The 18,076-nt window shown below is 38.5% G+C and overlaps 1 protein-coding gene across 1 annotated transcript in view; it reads right to left on the bottom strand.

The window, feature by feature from the left end:
• LOC138760682 (rho guanine nucleotide exchange factor TIAM2) overlaps positions 1-18,076 on the bottom strand; it is a 314,168-nt gene that overhangs the window by 254,266 nt on the left and 41,826 nt on the right. The window lies entirely within an intron of this gene.

The raw sequence follows: 18,076 nt of genomic DNA, 5'->3' as shown, positions 1-18,076 counted from the left end.
ACTTAAAAGAAATCTACAAAAACAACCAACTACATCATTATCCAAATTGACGTTATATATTGTATATAAAATGTATAGCTACATAATAAATATTCACAGTTATCCTAGTAGGGGGAAAAAGTGACTCCAATAGTGGATACAATGCTTATGTGATATCAGAGCAGTCACAAACGAGTGTGACAAGGAGAGGTCCAAGAGCCTAATGGCTGTTGTTGAACCAAGAGGTGCTACTTTTCAGGCTTCCGCACTTTCAACTATATGGTATCAGTGAGAAGAAGTGGACATGCTCTCCAAAATGTGCTGTGGGGAAGGTATCGAAAATTGCTTTAAACTGCTTTACTCGTACATCCATAGTGCAGTCAAATCAATGGGTGGGAAACAGGCGGCTTATCCATCAAGTCTGGAATCAGGCAATTTTCCCCTCTCTCTTCATTGTTCATTGTATCCTGCATAGATTCAGGGTCGGCATCAGAACAAGGCTGACATTCAAAAATTCACTCAGCTGGGGGAGGGGAGTGTGGGACCCACCTGCCTACCATGAACCTCCTCCGTGCGGCGGAACCACTGCCGCTAACCCTCTCCCTCCAACAAAGGCAAACGCGCTGCTTATATTGTGTGGAGACTAGTGACATTAGATCTACAGGTGGAAGGTCATAATACCTCATTTGGGGGACAACTGCCGCGAGCAGGGGGGGGACAATACCTCATTTGGGGGCAATGCCTGCGGATGCCCCCCTTGGCATCGATCCTGCAGAGAACCCTTTGCTGAATTCCATCTGGAAGGACAAGGGCATAAAAAGATAACATTGCCAAACAGTCATGGCACTCAGGACAAGGCCCCCCTGCAACACGTTCATGATTGACAGCATCTACAACCAATATGAGTTTGCATAGGGCATCAGCATAAACTGGAAGAGCAAGGCAATGTTCTTTGGTAATTGCTATGACTTGTACACCCTCCCCTTCACAATCAGATCCTGGGATCTGGATTGAAGGGGCTGAGGCATGCAACAAAAATTAGTCAGAGCAGATTGCAAAGGTCAACAATAAATAGTCTGTGGCTGAAGCACTCCCTCTCAATAACAAGATTGTGCCTGGTCATCACACGCGAAGTGCTCTTGATACTGCTTTACTTGGGGCAGGTGTGGCCCATTCCCTGCAGCTCCACTCTGGCACTCACCACAGCAGTCTTCTGGCTGCATCAGGCAGTGCATGGAACCAAAGTATGAGGGCAGCAAGTGCTGTTTTGTCCCAGATGTGGCAAAGGGGAGCCTGGCCCCATTGCTGCAAAATATTCCAGTCAGCAGGACTTTGCCACACAACCTATGCCTTCGTGGAAACGATTTTTCCAAGCGCCTTGACCACAAGACAGTGGTCAGCATGGAAAATTGTTCAGACACTGAGAGACAAGGACTCGATGTACACTGTTGGGTCCTTCTCTGAGCAGACCCTCCAGATCATCTGGTGGAATGCCTCATCACCAGTGCTCAAAAACAAGCACCAGGACTTGATGGTCTGCAGTGAGAGGAGCCCTTGCAGTCAGATCCTTCCTGTATAATTAGAACATCATCCTAAATGCACGTTGTTACTGAGATGACTGTCGTGGAGTGGAGACAATTGCCCATCTCTTTGTAGAATGCAAGTTCGCTCTGAGTGAGTGGAGAAGGATGCAAGGGTCCTTGTCATGGTTCATCCCCAGCAGCAACATGACAGAGGATTCTCTAATTTATGGGCTGCTCCTACAGACGCCCACAGAATACCAGAACTGCTAGAAAACCATCAACTCAATGAAAGACACACTTTCGTCTGCCCGAAACCTGTTGGTCTTTCATCACGTGGAGACATCAGTCTAGGAGTGCACGCTCAGGAATGTACTGAGGCTTGGTGCAGCAAACGCGAGGGCACTGTGGGGAAGAACCACAGTCTAGAGTGTTTCCATTACTGTCCACTGAGGGGCTACTACTGAATGAGGAGTAATGAAAGGGTGTCACAGTGGTGGTAATGGTATAAATAGAAATTAATGTAACAGTGTACAGTGATGGAAATGTATGGATCTGAAACTGAGGGTGGGAACAAACTTTGAACAATTCTCATTTTGGAAATAATTAATCATGAATGAAGACTAATTTTTGTTTAAAAATAGCAGAGAGGTGTGAAGAAGGTCCTTGGACATTGGCTGCCTTCGTCATAGATGTCTTTCAAGGTCAAATCCTGCGATGGATATTGCTATGTTTCCCACCTTCTGAGCTCCTGGGCACTTGAATAACCAAACCTGGCTGTGATGTAACCAGTGTACGTTCCACGGTAGAAATGATAGAATACTTGACAACGTGCCAAATTTCCTGAGTTCAGGAAGAATTAGGCCCCACCTCCAGTTGCCTTAATGTGCTGGCTCCAAGAGAAGTCTTCTGAAATATGGACTCCCAGGAACATTAAGGTTTTAACCCTCTTTCTTTGTCCAATCAATGCAAACAGGTGTGTGGTCCTATAGCTTCTCCTGCCTAAAGTCATCAATAGGTTTTTTGGTCTTGATGACAGTTACAGCAAGATTTTGTTCTCAAACCTCCAAACCAGAATGTCTTTTTTTTTCACAACTTTATTTATTCATTCAACAAGGTTATTACATACAGTAGAAAAAATACATATTGTGAAAATTTTTTTTAAATTTTATATATAAAAAAGAAAAAAGAGAAGAAAAAAAGAACCCTCCCCCTCTCAGCCAGCTCTCTTTAGGAGAGCCAAAAAGAAAGAAAACTAAAATATAAACTAAAAAATATTTACTAAAATCTAATCAAAGTAAATTTAAATGTAAATATTCTGAATATAAAGACCACATATTAAGAAAAAAAGAATAATTATCATGTAAAACATACGTAATTTTTTCCATTACCAAACAAGTTTTCATCTCATTATGCCATCTATTAATATCAATCACGTTAGCATTTTTCCATGTACTTGCTATACATTTTTTTGCTACAGATAAAGCTAAATATTCAAAGGCAATCTGAAATTTATCAAATCCCAAATCTTTAAAAGGTTTCAACTTACCCAACAAAAATATTGTCAGGTCTAAAAGTATTTTAATCTTATACAAATGTTCCAAGAACAATTGAATTGCTTTCCAAAAAGACTGTATATGTACACATAACCAAATAGCATGAAAAAAAGTTTCAACTGAATTACCACATCTAAAGCAAGAGTCTGATTCACTAAAACCAAATTTTTAAAAAAACTTTTCAGGTGTTAAATACAATTGATATAAAAAAATTATAATTAACCATTGCATAACGAACATTTATCGATCTAGTAACATTATCATGACAAATATCTAACCAGTCATCCTCAGAAAAAGTAAATATCCTTTTCTCATTTAATCTTAGATCTATCCCATCCTTTTTTTTCCATACTCTCCTGTAGCATTTGGTACATCAATGAAATATATCCCTTCTTTGGTACAGTCACAAAAAAAAGATTCAAATTTAGTCAATTTAGGTAAAGTCATATCTCTACCAAATATTAGTTTTACTAAAGATCGAAGTTGATAATAAACAAATAAAAATTCTCATTAATACCAAAATCTTCCCTCATTTGATTAAAGGATAAAAATTTACCTTCTTTAAAACAATCCCCAGATTTTTTTTATACCTTTATGGAGGACCATCGCCTTCCCAAGATCGTGTTATATGGCAAGCTCTCCACTGGCCACCGAGACAGAGGTGCACCAAATAGGTACAAGGACTGCTTAAAGAAATCTCTTGGTGCCTGCCACATTGACCACCGCCAGTGGGCTGATATCGCCTTCAACCGTGCATCTTGGTGCCTCACAGTTCGGAGGGCAGCAACCACCTTTGAAGAAGACCGCAGAGCCCACCTCACTGACAAAAGACAAAGGAGGAAAAACCTAACGCCCAACCCCAACCAACCAATTTTCCCTTGCAACTGCTGCAACCGTGCCTGCCTGTCCCACATCGGACTTGTCAGTCACCAACGAGCCTGCAGCAGATGTGGACATACCCCTTCATAAATCTTCATCCGCGAAGCCAAGCCAAAGAAAAAAAGATTTCCAATGTAATAAACATTGATTATGCATTGAAAAAGGAATAAGTTGATTATTATATGAGTGTTAATTAAAGTCAATAATTTACCCTTAGAGCCTATCATTCTATTTTTGCTCATCCACAACTTCATTAAATGCTTTAGTATAGGCACATTATATTTTTGTAATAAATTTAAATTCCACTGAAACAAAAATCGATGTATTTCAAATTCAAAAATATTCGCCATCTCAATTTTAGTCCAACTAGGGGGCCGTTCCAAATTCATTAAAGAACTAATAAATTTAAATTGAGCTGCCTCATAATAATTATGAAAATGTGGTAAACGTAATCCTCCTAATGCATATTTCCAGGTTAACTTATTCAAAGCTACTCTTAGAAATTTACCCTTCCATAAAAATTCCCTAACCATTTTATTTAAATCTCGGAAAAAATTCTTAAGTAAACACGGAATTGACTGAAACAAATATTGTATACGTGGAAAGATATTCATTTTAATTGTATTTATTCTTCCAATTAAATTTATAGGAAGATCCTTCCACTTAATCAAATCAGCTTTGATCTTTTTCATTAACGGTACATAATTTAATTTATATAAAGATTTATAATCAACATCCACATTTATATCCAAATATTTAATTCGATCAGTCCACTTTAAATTGATAATATTCTTATAAACTGAATAATCTACTTCACCTATCGGTAAAATTTCACTTTTTCCCCCAGTTAACTTTATATCCAGACAAAGATCCATATTATGTTAAACACTCCTTCAAGTGTAAAAGTGACTGAACTGGGTTTATTAAATACATCAATACATCATCAGCAAATAAATTAATTTTATACTCCTCATCTAAAACTTTCATACCTTGTATCTGTGTATTTTGTCATATCAGCTGTGCTAAAGGTTCAATTACTAACATAAACAAAGCTGGGGACAAAGGACAATCTTGTCGAGTTGAACGAGTTAATCTAAAAGGTTCCGAGATCTGACCATTTGTCAATACCCTGGCTATTGGTTTATTGTATAAAACTTTAATCCAACCAATAAAAGAAGGACCAAACTTAAATTTCTCTAAAACTTTAAATAAAAAGTTCCACTCAACTCTATCAAAAGCCTTTTCTGCATCAAGTGGTCACCATCGTGTGGTCAGGGCACTATCGATATTTATTAATCAAACTAATCACTCTAAGAATATTATCTGAAGCATATCTATTCTTTATGAAACCTGTTTGATCAACATGTATCAACTTAGGTAGAGAGGAGTCACGTGATGGAGTAGTGGCCAGTCAGGGAATTCCAGCCCTCTCCCAAAAAGTTAAAAAAAACACACAAAGCACAAAGGTACAAAATTAAAATTTATAATAAAGTAAAAATAAAGGTGAGAAGAAAATGGAAGCGAAGAGAGAAAAGTCGAAAACAACGGGAAGAAAAGAGGAAGAAAGAATGTCGGAAGAAGAAGGTGAAGGCCTTACCTTTCCGAAGAGACCCGCCGCGGAGAGAGAAGCCCGCTCCCTCAGGTCAGTGGAAGTCCCGGGCTCGGGACTACAAAAATGGCTCGCAGAGCCGAGTAAAAGTGCGCAACCGCGCATGAAAAAAAACACACTGACGGGAGGGGGGAACAGCTGCGGAGTCGATCTCCACAGCTGAGAGAGACACCTGCAGCACAGCAGCAGGTGCAGAACACAGACAATAACGACAACAAGAAAGAAGAGGGTAAAAAAACAAGGAAACAACAGATGGTCAATCCAGAGGAAGAAGAAGAAGAAGAAGAAGAAGAAGAAGAACAGAAAGAAATGGAAGAAGAAGAGAAAGGCAAGACAATGGATGTATTTTTTTTAAAGAATATATGGAATCAGTGAAAGAATGGCAATTATAAGAATTTAATGAGATAAAAAGAAGAATTAAGAATGCAGAAGAAAAAATGAATAAAATAGAAATGGCCATGTCAGAGATAGGAAAAAGAGTGGAAAAAATGGAAGAACGAGAAATAATTGTAGAAATGGAAGTAGAGGAATTAAAAGAGAAATTAGAAGAATCTAATAAAAAAGTTAAAGTGGCACATGAGCTGTTAGCTCAGAAGATAGATATAATAGAAAACTATAATAGAAGAAATAATATAAAGATAGTGGGCCTTAAGAAAGATGAAGAAGGCAAGAATATGAGAGAATTTATAAAAGATTGGATCCCCAGGATCCTAGGAAGACCAGAATTACAGGAAGAAATGGAAATAGAGTGGGCACATAGAACTTTAGCCCCGAAACCACAACCGCAGCAAAAACCAAGATCCATTTTAGTAAAATTCTTAAGATATACAAGAAGAGAAAATATATTGGAGAGAGCAATGAAGAAAGTAAGAGAAGACAAAAAGCCACTGGAATATAAAAGTCAAAATTTTTTTTTCTATCCAGACATAAGTTTTGAACTCCTGAAGAAGAGGAAGGAGTTCAATACAGCAAAAACGATCTTATGGAAAAAAGATATCTTCTTTTTCTTTCTTTGGCTTGGCTTCGCGGACGAAGATTTATGGAGGGGGTAAAAAGTCCACGTCAGCTGCAGGCTCGTTTGTGGCTGACCAGTCCGATGCGGGACAGGCAGACACGATTGCAGTGGTTGCAAGGGAAAATTGGTTGGTTGGGGTTGGGTGTTGGGTTTTTCCTCCTTTGCCTTTTGTCAGTGAGGTGGGCTCTGCGGTCTTCTTCAAAGGAGGCTGCTGCCCGCCAAACTGTGAGGCGCCAAGATGCACGGTTTGAGGCGTTATCAGCCCACTGGCGGTGGTCAATGTGGCAGGCACCAAGAGATTTCTTTAGGCAGTCCTTGTACCTTTTCTTTGGTGCACCTCTGTCACGGTGGCCAGTGGAGAGCTCGCCATATAATACGATCTTGGGAAGGCGATGGTCCTCCATTCTGGAGACGTGACCCATCCAGCGCAGCTGGATCTTCAGCAGCGTGGACTCGATGCTGTCGACCTCTGCCATCTCGAGTACCTCGACGTTAGGGGTGTGAGCGCTCCAATGGATGTTGAGGATGGAGCGGAGACAACGCTGGTGGAAGCGTTCTAGGAGCCGTAGGTGGTGCCGGTAGAGGACCCATGATTCGGAGCCGAACAGGAGTGTGGGTATGACAACGGCTCTGTATACGCTTATCTTTGTGAGGTTTTTCAGTTGGTTGTTTTTCCAGACTCTTTTGTGTAGTCTTCCAAAGGCGCTATTTGCCTTGGCGAGTCTGTTGTCTATCTCATTGTCGATCCTTGCATCTGATGAAATGGTGCAGCCGAGATAGGTAAACTGGTTGACCGTTTTGAGTTTTGTGTGCCCGATGGAGATGTGGGGGGGCTGGTAGTCATGGTGGGGAGCTGGCTGATGGAGGACCTCAGTTTTCTTCAGGCTGACTTCCAGGCCAAACATTTTGGCAGTTTCCGCAAAGCAGGACGTCAAGCGCTGAAGAGCTGGCTCTGAATGGGCAACTAAAGCGGCATCATCTGCAAAGAGTAGTTCACGGACAAGTTTCTCTTGTGTCTTGGTGTGAGCTTGCAGGCGCCTCAGATTGAAGAGACTGCCATCCGTGCGGTACCGGATGTAAACAGCGTCTTCATTGTTGGGGTCTTTCATGGCTTGGTTCAGCATCATGCTGAAGAAGATTGAAAAGAGGGTTGGTGCGAGAACACAGCCTTGCTTCACGCCATTGTTAATGGAGAAGGGTTCAGAGAGCTCATTGCTGTATCTGACCCGACCTTGTTGGTTTTCGTGCAGTTGGATAATCATGTTGAGGAACTTTGGGGGACATCCGATGCGCTCTAGTATTTGCCAAAGCCCTTTCCTGCTCACGGTGTCGAAGGCTTTGGTGAGGTCAACAAAGGTGATGTAGAGTCCTTTGTTTTGTTCTCTGCACTTTTCTTGGAGCTGTCTGAGGGCAAAGACCATGTCAGTGGTTCCTCTGTTTGCGCGAAAGCCGCACTGTGATTCTGGGAGAATATTCTCAGCGACACTAGGTATTATTCTATTTAGTAGAATCCTAGCGAAGATTTTGCCTGCAATGGAGAGCAACGTGATTCCCCTGTAGTTTGAGCAGTCTGATTTCTCGCCTTTGTTTTTGTACAGGGTGATGATGGTGGCATCACGAAGATCCTGAGGCAGTTTACCTTGGTCCCAACAAAGCTTGAAAAACTCATGCAGTTTGGCATGCAGAGTTTTGCCGCCAGCCTTCCAGACTTCTGGGGGGATTCCATCCATACCTGCTGCTTTGCCACTTTTCAGTTGTTCGATTGCCTTATATGTCTCATCCAGGGTGGGAACCTCATCCAGCTCTAGCCTTAGGGGCTGTTGAGGGAGCTGGAGCAGGGCGGAATCTTGGACTGAGCGGTTGGTACTGAAAAGAGATTGGAAGTGTTCTGACCATCGGTTGAGGATGGAGATCTTGTCGCTGAGGAGGACTTTGCCGTCTGAGCTGCGCAGCGGGCTTTGGACTTGGGGTGAGGGGCCGTACACAGCCTTTAGAGCCTCGTAGAAACCCCTGAAGTCGCCAATGTCCGCGCTGAGCTGTGTTCGTTTGGCGAGGCTAGTCCACCACTCATTTTGGATCTCCCGGAGTTTGCGCTGAAGATGGCTGCATGCGCGACGGAAGGCTTGTTTCTTCTCTGGACAGGACGGCTTTGTAAGGTGAGCCTGGTGGGCAGCTCGCTTCTTTGCCAGCAGCTCCTGGATTTCCTGGCTGTTTTCGTCAAACCAGTCCTTGTTTTTCCTGGAGGAGAAGCCCAGTACCTCTTCAGTGGATTGCAGTATGGTAGCCTTCAACTGATCCCAGAGGGTTTCAGGGGACGGGTCCGTGAGGCGGGTTGCAACGTCGAGCTTTGCTTTGAGGTTTGCCTGGAAGTTTCCTCTCGCTTCGTCTGACTGCAGTTTTCCAACATTGAACTTTTATGTTAAAGTACCCAGCGGTACTTAAAATAGTTATTCCAGGGCAACAAGACAGACTATTCTCGGATCCAGAGGAAGCAAGGAAATTTGCAGAACAACTACAAAACAAGCAGAGAGATGAAGACATGTAATGAGAGTAAAAATGACCACGAACTATATGTATGTGTGTAAAGGGGTATATGTTATATGTGTGTATATATATATATATATATATATATATATATATAGTGTGTGTATACATGAATGTATCCGTATTTAGAGGAAAACATATAGAGTATAGACAAGAATTAATAAGGGAGGGAAAGGGAATAGAGGGAATAAGGAGGGAATTAAAAGAGTGACCTTTGTTACATATGAAAATTGAAATCTTTTCTGGGGGGGCTGGGTGGGGAGGAGTTACGGTCACTACAAAATCAGTTGACGTTTGCGAGTGAATTCGCAAATCCAAATGGAGAGGGGAGATGTGGTTGCCCGACAAGGGATAAAGGGCAACTCAGGAGGGGGAGGGGAGAATGGGGTTAAAAAAGTTTTAAATAGGAGAATAAGGAAAATGTTTGATTTTTTAGAAATGTTGTCTTATAAAGTGTTCAAAACAAGAAAGCAGAAATGGATAAGAAGTAAAGGTGATGATGGAGAAACGGAAAGGGAAGATAAACAAAGTATGAAATGGCTACGCTGAACTATATGACTTTAAATATTAACGGAATACATAACCAAATTAAAAGGAAGAAACTGCTAAATTTACTGAAAAAAGAAAAAATTGATATAGCATTTGTGCAAGAAACACATTTAACTGAAGTGGAGCACAAGAAATTAAAAAGAGATTGGGTAGGACATGTAACAGCAGCGTCGTATAATTCAAAAGCAAGAGGAGTAGCTATATTAATTAGTAAAAATGTGCCAATTAAAATAGAAGAGGAAATAATAGATCCAGCAGGGAGATATGTAATGATAAAATGTCAGATATATTCGGGGTTTTGGAATCTACTCAATGTATATTCACCTAACGAAGATGATCAAAAGTTTATGCAAGATATTTTTTTGAAGATAGCAGATACGCAAGGGAACATATTAATAGGAGGGGATTTCAACCTGAATTTGGATTCAAATATGGACAAAACTGGGAAAAAAATTAACAGAAAGAACAAAGTAACCAAATTTATAATTAAATCGATGGAAGAAATGCAACTTTTGGATATATGGAGGAAAAAACACCCAAATGAAAAGGAATATTCATATTACTCGGGTAGACATAAAACATACTCAAGAATAGACCTATTTTTGTTATCAGCTCGTATGCAAGATAGAGTAAGAAAAACAGAATATAAAGCTAGAATATTATCAGACCATTCACCCTTGATATTGACAATAGAGTTAGAGGACATCCCTACAAGAATGTATAGATGGAGATTAAACTCCATGCTACTTAAAAGGCAGGATTTTAGAGAATTCATTGAAAGACAAATTAAAATGTATTTTGAAATAAATACGGAATCAGTGAAAGATAAGTTTATACTATGGGATGCGATGAAAGCATTCATTAGAGGGCAAATAATAAGTTATGTAACCAAGATGAAGAAGGACTATAATCAGGAAACAGAGCAGTTGGAAAGGGAAATAGTAAATATAGAAAAAGAATTAGCAATGAAGGAAGATACAACTAAAAGAAGAGAATTGGCAGATAAAAAAATAAAATATGAAACACTACAAACATATAAGGTGGAGAAGAACATAATGAAGACAAAACAGAAATATTATGAACTAGGGGAAAAAACGCACAAAATTCTAGCATGGCAGCTTAAGACAGAACAAGCTAAGAAAATGGTATTGGCATCAAGGAAAAAAGACAAACAAATCACATATAATCCAACGGAGATCAAGGAAAACTTTAGAGAATTCTATGAACAATTATACCAAACTGAAAACGAAGGGAAAGAAGGGAAAATAGATGAATTTTTAACTAAAATTGAACTACCAAAATTACAAATAGAGGAACAAAATAAATTAACAGAACCATTCGAAATAGTAGAAATACAAGAAATAATAAAAAAATTACCAAATAATAAAACACCAGGAGAGGATGGATTCCCAATAGAATTCTATAAAACATTTAAAGATTTATTAATTCCTCCCCTCCTGGAAGTAATCAACCAGATTGATAAAACACAAAGCTTACCAGATTCATGTAAAACAGCAATAATTACAGTAATACTAAAGCAAGGGAAAGATCCACTCTCACCAGCGTCATATAGACCAATATCTTTACTTAACACAGATTATAAGATAATAGCTAAACTATTAGCAAACAGATTAGCAGAGTATGTACCTAAAATGGTAAATCTAGACCAAACTGGATTTATTAAAAAAAGACGCACAACAGACAATATTTGTAAATTTATTAACTTAATTCATGCAGTAGAAAGGAGTAAAGCGCCAACAGTAGCAGTTGCTTTAGACACAGAGAAGGCCTTTGACAGAGTAGAATGGAATTATTTATTCAAAGTATTGCAAAAATTCAGTTTACCAGAGAAGTATATTAATTGGATTCTTTGGCTTGGCTTCGCGGACGAAGATTTATGGAGGGGGTAAAAAGTCCACGTCAGCTGCAGGCTCGTTTGTGGCTGACAAGTCCGATGCGGGACAGGCAGACACGATTGCAGCGGTTGCAAGGGAAAATTGGTTGGTTGGGGTTGGGTGTTGGGTTTTTCCTCCTTTGCCTTTTGTCAGTGAGGTGGGCTCTGCGGTCTTCTTCAAAGGAGGTTGCTGCCCGCCAAACTGTGAGGCGCCAAGATGCACGGTTTGAGGTGTTATCAGCCCACTGGCGGTGGTCAATGTGGCAGGCACCAAGAGATTTCTTTAGGCAGTCCTTGTACCTTTTCTTTGGTGCACCTCTGTCACGGTGGCCAGTGGAGAGCTCGCCATATAATACGATCTTGGGAAGGCGATGGTCCTCCATTCTGGAGACGTGACCCATCCAGCGCAGCTGGATCTTCAGCAGCGTGGACTCGATGCTGTCGACCTCTGCCATCTCGAGTACCTCGACGTTAGGGGTGTGAGCGCTCCAATGGATGTTGAGGATGGAGCGGAGACAACGCTGGTGGAAGCGTTCTAGGAGCCGTAGGTGGTGCCGGTAGAGGACCCATGATTCGGAGCCGAACAGGAGTGTGGGTATGACAACGGCTCTGTAAACGCTTATCTTTGTGAGGTTTTTCAGTTGGTTGTTTTTCCAGACTCTTTTGTGTAGTCTTCCAAAGGCGCTATTTGCCTTGGCGAGTCTGTTGTCTATCTCATTGTCGATCCTTGCATCTGATGAAATGGTGCAGCCGAGATAGGTAAACTGGTTGACCGTTTTGAGTTTTGTGTGATTAAAGCATTATATAAGGGGCCATTGGCGAAAGTGACAGTAAATGGATATATATCAAAGCAATTTAACTTAAGCAGGTCAACATGGCAAGGATGCCCACTATCACCCTTATTGTTCGCGTTAGCTATAGAACCACTAGCAGAATTGATAAGAACAGAAAATAATATAAAAGGGATAAAAATAAAAGACAAGGAATATAAAATAAGTTTATTTGCGGATGATGTTATAGTATACTTAACAGAACCAGAACTATCAATAAAAGAATTACATAAGAAATTGAAGGAATATGGAGAAGTGTCGGGTTACAAGATTAATGTAAATAAAAGTGAAGCAATGCCAATGAATAATGCGGATTTCTCAAAATTTAAGAAGGAATCACCATTCAGGTGGCAAATGCAAGCAATAAGATACCTAGGTATACAAATAAATAAAAATCTCGGCCATCTATATAAACTCAATTATTATCCACTAATGAAAAAATTACAGGACAATTTAGAGCGTTGGAAAGATTTACCATTAACACTAATAGGAAGGATAAACTGTATTAAAATGAACATTTTCCCAAGGATATTATACCTATTTCAGGCATTGCCAATACACTTGACAGAGAAATTCTTCAAGGAGTTAAAGAAAATAATAAGGAAATTTTTATGGAAAGGGGGGAAACTGAGGATAGCACTAGATAAATTAACAGAATGGTATAAACAAGGAGGCTTACAACTGCCAAACTTTAAAAATTATTATAGAGCTGCACAATTAAGATACCTATCAGATTTTTATCAAACAAGGGAAAAGCCAGATTGGACTAGATTAGAATTAGATAAAATAGGGGGAAAGATACCTGAACACATATTATATAAATGGGATGAAAAATTGGTACAACGTAGGAGTTCTCCAGTATTACATCATCTACTCAATATTTGGAAAATAATTCATGTAGAAAGGAATAAAACAAATTACCAATTACCAAAACTAATATTGACCCAAAATAAGTTACTCCCTTTTACAATAGATAACCTTTCCTTTAGAGAATGGGAGAAAAAAGGGATCAAAAGAATAGAAAATTGTTTTTCAGGAAATAGATTATTATCCTTTAAACAAATGAAAGATAAATACAATATAACTCAAGATACAGTGCTGGCATATTACCAATTGAGATTCTACTTGAAGGACAAATTAGGAAGCAGTCTGAGGTTACCAGAGGGAAGTAACTTTGAATATGTGATTACAGATACAATGATAATCAAAAGATTTATAACAAATATGTATAGTAAACTGCAAGAAAAGGAGATTGAGGAAACAAATGGTAACACTAAACAAAAATGGGAACAAGATTTAAATATAAAGATAAAAAAGGAAACATGGGAGAAGTTATGTTCTGGAACGATGAAAAATACAATAAATACGAGGTTACGTATGATACAATATAACTGGATACACAGGCTATACATTACACCTCAAAAGTTAAATAAATGGGACCCAACAGTATCTGACAGATGTTTTCGATGTAAAAAAGAAACGGGAACAACAATTCATGCAATCTGGACATGTGAGAAAGTAGAAAAATTTTTTGGAAGATCTAAACCAAATATTAAATAAAATTACAGAAAACAATATACCAAAAAATCCAGAGATCTTCCTCCTAAGTAACATAAAAAACAAAGAATTTGGAATTGATTTGGATGGTGCACAAAAAAGATTTGTTAAGATAGCTCTAGCCGTAGCAAAAAAATGTATTATGTCAAACTGGAAATTGGAAGATAATATGAAAATACAACAATGGTATATAGAAATGAATAAATGTATTCCATTAGAAAAAATAACATATAGTTTAAAAAATAATATTGAAATATTTGAACAAATATGGGAGCCTTACATGAAACACAATAGAGAAAACCTACCGGGGACATTCACTACCTAAATTAACGAAAGGAGAAGGAAATGAAAAGAATTGACTCCGTGGAATTTCTTGTTTATTTTTATTGAATGACAACATTGTTTGACTGGTTTAATGTATCTTAGATTTTGTACTTTAAATGGATGGGGGGAGGTAGGGAGGGTGGGATGGGAGGAGGGGGGGGAGAAAATGGCACTGTATATATTTGAAAAGGAAAATGTATGCATCATGGTCAATGTGGTTTATGGTGTGAAAAATAAAAAATTTAAAAAAAAACTTAGGCAAAAATTTAGCCAATCAATTCGCTAATACTTTACCTATTATTTTATAGTCTACATTTAACAAAGAAATTGGTCTAAATGAAGACACCTTCAACGGATCTCTATCCCTCTTAGGAATTATGGTAATTAAGGCACGAGAGCATGATTCAGGTAAATCATAATGTTCATTAATCTGTCGCATCACATCTCCTAACACCGTAGATAAATCCTCATAAAATACCTTATAAAATTCAACTGAAAACCCATCATCACCAGGTGAGTTTCCTTCGGCATTTCCAACATAGCTAATTTAATTTCCAAATCAGTAAAAGGAGCCTCCAGCTCCAATATATCATCTTCTTCTAATACCGGTAATTTCAACATCGATAAAAAGGAGTTAGTTGATCTGCTCTCCTGTTTTTCCTCGGAAGTATTTAACCATTTACAGAGCGGAAACAGGCCATGTCGGCCTTTCGAGTCTGCACCGGTTCACTAGAACAACTCCACTAGTTTAGATTTATTAAGCCTTCAAATTGATAAGATTGCAAAGTATTGTATTTCAATTTCAATCTAGACAATTCTATTTTCTGTCACATCTCTCTGAAATTCCTTTTCTAATTGATCAATCTGTTTCTCTAATTCAAGACTCTCGGTCGAATAATTCTTTTTAACCTTAGAGGTATAACTAATTATTTGACCTCTCAAGTAAGCTTTCATAGCATCCCACAATATAAATTTACTCTGAATGGAATTAACATTTTCTTCCAAGAGATTAATTTGTTTCTTAACAAATTCAATAAATTCCACTTTTTTTTTTAACAACATTGTATTAAATCTCCAACGAGAAGCTGGATGAACTTTTTCAGAACTTTCATAAGTGAAATAAAACAAAGAATGATCCGAAATTACACGACTTTTATATTCCGCTTGTAGTATTTTCCCCTGTAAATGTGCCAATACTAAAAAAAAATCAATTCTAGAAAAAGATTCATGTCTAAATGAATAAAAAGAGAAATCCTTCTCTGTTGGGTTGAGACGTCGCCAAATATCCACCAAATTAAAATCTTTCATCAAAGCTCGGATTTGAATTGCCAGTTTAGATTTTTAAACATTTTTTTTTAAATTTATTTAATAAAGGTTCCAAAGCACAATTAAAATCTCCTCCAACCAGAACATTTTCATTGGCTTGTCCCAGAAGCAAAAATGCATCTGAAATAAATGCTTCATCATCCACATTCGGTGCATAAATGTTGAGTAAAGTCCAAAATTCATTAAAAATCTTACAATTCAACTTAAGAAAACGTCCTGCATTCATTTCCATTGATTGTAATTCAACAGGTAAATTTTTATGTATCAAAATTGCTACTCCCTTAGCTTTAGAGTTAAATGAAGAAAAAAAAAACATGTCCAACCCAGTCCCTCTTCAATTTCATACTTTCTTTTTCATTCAAATGTGTCTCCTGTAAAAAAGCAATATCAATTTTCATCTTTTTGATATAAGCCAAAACTCTCTTACGCTTGATCGGGTTGTTTAATCCCTGAACATTAAAAGTAGCAAATTTCAAATTCGACATATCTTATACAATTACTAAATACCAAAAATAATCACAAAATAATAACAAAAAAAATTGTTATATATAGGACCCTCAAATTAAAATATATAGGCCCTCCAAATAAAAGTAATATTCATTAATAAAAAAAAACAACCCCCCCAAAAAAAACTACCAAAAGGTAGTAACTCCCTAAAAAAAACTGGGTGTGGATTACCCACTAGTGACTGATATCTAACAAAGAAATCAGTGCAATCCCCTCCTCCCCAGCCAGCCAATCAAAAATATAAACATATTACAAAAAGAAAATCAGCCTTGAGATTCCAGTCCAGATGGTGAACTCATTTCAAGAGTAGATGAACTCTTTTCATTCCCGTTTTTTCCACTTCTGCCATTCTTCCCATTTCCAAGACCATCAGATTTTCTTTTAGGAGATAATGGTGGACTTCTTTGTCCTCTGACATCTGGTAGCGAATTAGCAAAAACCATTGCTTCATGCTCATTCTCAAAGAATTGAGACTGATAGTTTCCATAAAACACTTTCAACACAGCAGGGTAACGAAAAGCAAATTTGTAACCTTTACACCATAAAACATCTTTAACTGGATTAAATTCACGTTGACGTCTTATGACATCTCGACTCAAATCAGGGTAGAAGAAAACTCTACTATTCTGAACCATCATTGGGGCTTGTCTTTGTCTTGCGTTTTGAACTGCAAGTCGAAGGATTGTCTCTCTATCCAAACAGTTCAAACAATGAACTATCACAGCTCTTGGGGGTTGACCAGGTAGGGGTGTTCTTCTTAAAGCTCTATGTGCTCTTTCTAATCCCAATCCATCAGGAAAAGACTCTTCCCCTAACATCTGAGGAATCCAATTTTTAAAAAATTTGACAGGATCTTGACCTTCTGGCAAACCCACAATTTTCACATTATTTCTTCCGCTTTGATTTTCCAAATAGTCTATTTTTTTTGTTAATTCTCTTTCCCGTGCTCCTAAATCTTTAACTGATTTTTCCACCTTTACTATTGTTTCTGTATTGGATTGTACTTGTTGTTTACATTCAGAAAAGGAAGCTTCAAATTTTTTTTAAGTTTTCCCAATTTTCTTTAGCTTCTGCCTTAACCACAATTAAGTCTGAGCTCCTATCAGTATTCATTTGAACCAGCTGGTTCAATTGACCGGTAATGATATCCAAATAAGAAGCAATACCTTCAAACATCATATAAACAGGTTGAGATGCAATTTGGAATGCAGAATCCCGTTCCGTAATTTGTAACTCACTTTCTTCCAGCTCTTCTTCCATTTCCTATGCAGTGGCCGAGTAAGGTAAGTCTTCTTCTGGTTATACATCAAAAGGCACTATTCTAATCGTCTTGCTGCAAGTTTGGACACCCAATGACGACTCCACGACTTCCTCAGGGGGTCGTTGCTGTCCTCCCCCCGCAGACCATTTTTAAAATAAAATTACGGAATCCTCCGTAATTAGCAGCGCTACTCATGTCCACAATCGCTATAGACTACGTGTCTACCGTCACAGTCCTTTTTTCTCCACGCTCCCATCTCTTCCAATGGGGTTGTTCTTTGCAACAATCCTCCAGGCTCTTGCCCACCTTCTCGGGAGCGCGCTTCTTCCTCCACAAAACGGGTCGAACCAGCGCAATCTTGAGACTGGTGAGTGCCAGTTACTTTAACTTTTGTCCCCACCGGTGATCGTTGAGGCTTGGAGATCACTGAAATAAAGTCCAAGGCTGTTCCAGGTCGTTTAGACCCCAATTCTTCTGCACTTCGAAACTGTATTTTCTTTTGTAACTGAGACAGTTTTTTTACATTAGCAGCTATAATGGCTCATCAAAATATCAAACTAAAAATTAAAATTTTAAAATTGAAAATAAAGGATTAAAAAATAGGTACTTAAAAGTCTGACCAGGGAGGACAGGGATAACACGTCTAGTCTCTATGCCATCTCGCCATGAGAATGTCGATCTCCATTCTATATTCTGACTCATCATCTGATGATCTGCTCCATGAAC

The sequence above is a fragment of the Narcine bancroftii genome, chromosome 4 (assembly GCF_036971445.1).
Source record: "Narcine bancroftii isolate sNarBan1 chromosome 4, sNarBan1.hap1, whole genome shotgun sequence".
NCBI classification, from domain to species: Eukaryota; Metazoa; Chordata; class Chondrichthyes; order Torpediniformes; family Narcinidae; genus Narcine; species Narcine bancroftii.
Note: the sequence above shows the minus strand (reverse complement) of the source record. Positions and strands in the feature narration are given on the sequence as shown.